The sequence below is a fragment of the Capsicum annuum genome, chromosome 10 (assembly GCF_002878395.1).
Source record: "Capsicum annuum cultivar UCD-10X-F1 chromosome 10, UCD10Xv1.1, whole genome shotgun sequence".
NCBI lineage: Eukaryota > Viridiplantae > Streptophyta > Magnoliopsida > Solanales > Solanaceae > Capsicum > Capsicum annuum.
This window is the reverse complement of record NC_061120.1, coordinates 123,991,578-123,995,662: the sequence shown is the minus strand read 5'-3', so window position 1 is coordinate 123,995,662 and position 4,085 is coordinate 123,991,578.

Sequence of the window (4,085 nt, the reverse complement as noted above, 5' to 3'; positions counted from 1 at the left end):
TTGATATTAAATAGTATTGCATATTTAGTCATGCATTCATATGTTAGTTCAGTTATATAATCATGCATTCATATGTTAGTTCAGTTACATAATCATACATCAGATATGCATTCTCATTGTGAGAGACTTAGTTCCTCAGAACACTCAAATAAGCATTCATGAATTAGTTACACATGCATTATATATGCGTATTCAGTATGATATATTCAGTTATCAGTCATTCAGTCAAGAGATCATGTTCCAGTTGTTCATGCTCAGTATGTAAGTTATTTTATCTTCACTCCTTTCACTCAATCTTATTCAAGAATAAATGTTCTCAAGGGGGAGATATTATAATACCCTATATTTCTACCTAGCTTGAAATCATCTTAAGAATGTTAGAAACTTACATTGAAAGATTAAACCACATTTATATACGTAGAATTTTTAAGATTTTCACTTTTTGTTGAGTGGGAAATTAAATTAGCTTTCCAGCGATACCAATTTAGTCCAAATCCGATATCAAAGTAAAAGGTTATGGACATTTTACTGAGAGCTGTTAGAACCGCCCAGGGGCGATGGGAAGGTTGACAAACTGTTGATCTAGCGATGGACCATCTCCTAGATTATCGCAGATAAGGAAATAAGTCAACCATCTGGCTAAGGTGTGACGGACAGTTTGATAGACCGTCGAACTTGCAATGGACTGTCACCCAAGCCGTCGCTACTAAGGCAGTGAGTCCCTATTCTGGTCCACGTATGACTGTCAGAACGATGAACCGTCAAGCCAGCGACGGACCATCGTATTAGCCGTGATAGATCTTGTTCATCAATTTAAAGTCATTTTTAAAAGGGCTTTTTGGTGTTTTACCACCCTTTTTTATACCTAGTTATATCAGATCAAGTCTCATAAGTTCATAATCCATCTACAACATCAAACTAGGGTTTCCTCTAAAAAATAATCCCCAAGAACAAGATCCAAACCCTTCTTCAAGAAACTAAGAGATTCCAAGTTCTTCAAGTACAAGAACTTCAAGAAACTCAATCAAGGTATGTCATGTGTTTATTCATGGGTCCCTTCCACCCATGAAGCTTAAGAATCTCTTCTCAAAATCTAAAATTTATGTATTTAGGAATGTCCATGATTTAAATTGAATTGAAATTCATGTTCATGATGTTGTGGGGTTTTGATTCATGTTTTAAAATTACATATTCTAATGCTTGACCCTAGTATATGTTGATTTACATAATAATTACGATAAGCCCTATAAAATTGCAAATTTATTTATGCAACCATGTCAATTAGATGCATTGATGATGGTGTAACAAAGTATGCTCCCCATGTGTTTGATTAAATGCCTATGATAATATGAAATCTCCAACTTATTGTATTATGGATTGTGATGTTGGTCATGTATTCAAGAAAGTCATTCTTTGTTAGTTTCTTTATATCAAGTCTTGGGGGAACTTGTACCCAAAAATTTAGATCTGTGCCTAGAATCAGTGTCATTCTTTCAAGATACTCTCAGTCAAGCCATGATCCATAGAATTCAGTCAGTCTCATAGCTCAGGAAAACTCAGTAAAAGTTAGCAATTTCAAGAATCTCAGAGATCTCAGAAATTCAGCAATCTCATTAGTATTCCATCAGTCAATAGAACTTAGTTAACTCAGTTTAGTCAATTCAGTTAATCATGTTCAGTGTCTATTCAGATAAGAGTTGAAATTAGCACCGAGTAAACCCAAGGATGGGAACCCACATATTATACATAGGTGTGATTCTTAAAAGCAATCCTTGCATTCCAGAACTACATAGCCAACGTAGGTTGAGACATCATAGCCTGTTATATGAGGGTAGATGAAGTGTCTTAACCTGTTATATAAGGGTTCACACCATTCTCACTAGAGTTACCTGTTATATGAGGGTTACACACAGATTATCCTTACTAGTGGTGCGATATTAATACCCTTCTAATTGGGGTTACAGATTGGACCTCGACTTAGCTATATTGCATTATTTGGGATATGTCAGTTAGATGACTACTTCCCACAATTTCAGTTACAGAATCAGGACTATTAGATATAGTCATTCAGTCTCAGTAATAGAACTCAGATAGTTGTACAAAATTTAGGACTATCAGATACAGTAAACTCAGAATAGTACAAAACTCAGCTAGTTCTATCAAAACCTAGACTGTCAGACAAAGTCGCTTAGTATCAGTTATTTCAGTTATAGGGTTATCAGTATCTCATGTTATCATTACTCTAGCTCAGTAATCATATTATCTTGAACTCAGTTACAGTTATTATGTATTCTCATGTTAATGTTAGCCAGTCAGTTAGTATTGTTTATGTATGTGAACCCTTTTACATTCAGCCTACCTAACATGCATACTAGCACATTCAATAGTACTGACACCTTTGCGCTATGATGTTTTATACCATAGGTTCAGAAGCACGAGCTCCAGAGTATCAGTAGCGTTCCATTCTCAGTAGTCAACGCTAGCAATGAGTCCTCATCCTTCAAGGATGTAACCATTACTTTATTATCTCATTAGTTAATTTATTTGAGTAGTTGGAGTTAGTTGGGGACATATCCCATCAACTCCTTATTTAGACAGTTCAATCAGTTAGAGGCTTTTCAGACTATCATGTCTCAGACAATTTACTTCAGTTGTTTTGGGTATTTCATAACCTACCCAGATGTTATGTTTTTATTATATTTGAACCTTATGCCTTTTAGTCTTTATTTTTGCATTTGTATTCATATATTATGCAGTGTACAGGTACAGATATCAGTCATGAGTTATCTTGTGGTCCTGTGGGGTCATGGGCACCGTGTAGCATTTTGGGTACCAGATTCAGGGCATTACAAACTTGGTATCAAATCTAAAGGTTCAATAGTGTCCTAGGAAGTCTGAAAGCCGCATCTAGTAGAGTCTTGTACATGGGTGTATTGCGCGCCACATTTATGTAAAGGAGTCTATAAGATATTTTAGGAACAGTTTCCCTTCTTTTAGTATTCATGTCGTGCCAGTGAGCATAATCTTAAGTCAATCTCTCAGTCAAATCCATTTATCCTTTTTTTCTACTGAATATGCCTCCTAAAAAAAGAAATAGGAATCAGCCAGCCCCTCAGCCCGAAGATCCTTTGGGTGAACATGTCTCTTATGCAAAGTTCTGAGCTGTATTCACTACTCTTGCTCAGTCATTTGCTGATCAGAATGAACCATGAGCTATTATTCTAGCCAACCCTGCGGCAAATTTAGTTGCATCCAAGATTCGAGATTTCACCCAAATGAATCCTCCATCCTTTCTCGGGTCTAAGTCAGATGAGGTCCCTTAGGAATTCATCGATCACGTTATGAAGGTTATAGACATCATGGGGATTACTCCTAACAGGAGTGCTGAGATAGTTGTATATTAGTTGTAGGATTTTGCTCACACTTGGTACAAGCAGTGGAAGCCAGAGAGGTGAGTTGATGCAAGACCTATAGAGTGGAAGGAGTTTGTCGATAGGTTCTATCCGTAACAGCTAAGAGAGGCTAAGGTGTTAGAATTTATCAAATTCAGGTGGGGCAACATAATGGTGAAAGAGTATTCTCTTAAGTTTACTCAATTAGCCAGATTTTCTCCTTATGTGGTTACAGACATCACGGCCAAGATGAGTAAGTTTTTTCTGGGGTGAATGATAGTGTGTTAAATTAGTGCAGGTCTGCGATGCTGAATAGTGAAATGAATTTAGCCATAATTATGATGTATGCTCAATAGATAGAAGAGCAGAAGATTAAGATGAGGGAGAGGCAGAATAAAAGAGCAGGGACAAGTAGTTTCAACTTTCCTCAGCCCAAATTAAAAGGAGAAAATCGTTCTCAGTTTCTTCCTAAATTATTAGTTCGAGCTCTTTCTTCAGCCAGTGCTTCAGCTCCTAAGTTCAAGGATGGTAATAGAGATAGGGCTCTGGGCTCTAAGTATCAGGGCACTGTTAGTAGTGCCCACACCCATCCTCTTTGTTAGACATATGGTAAGCACTATCAAGGTACTTGCAGAGCTGGTAGTGATGTTTGCTTCAGATGTCGTAAGCCACACCATAGAGTTAGAGATTGTT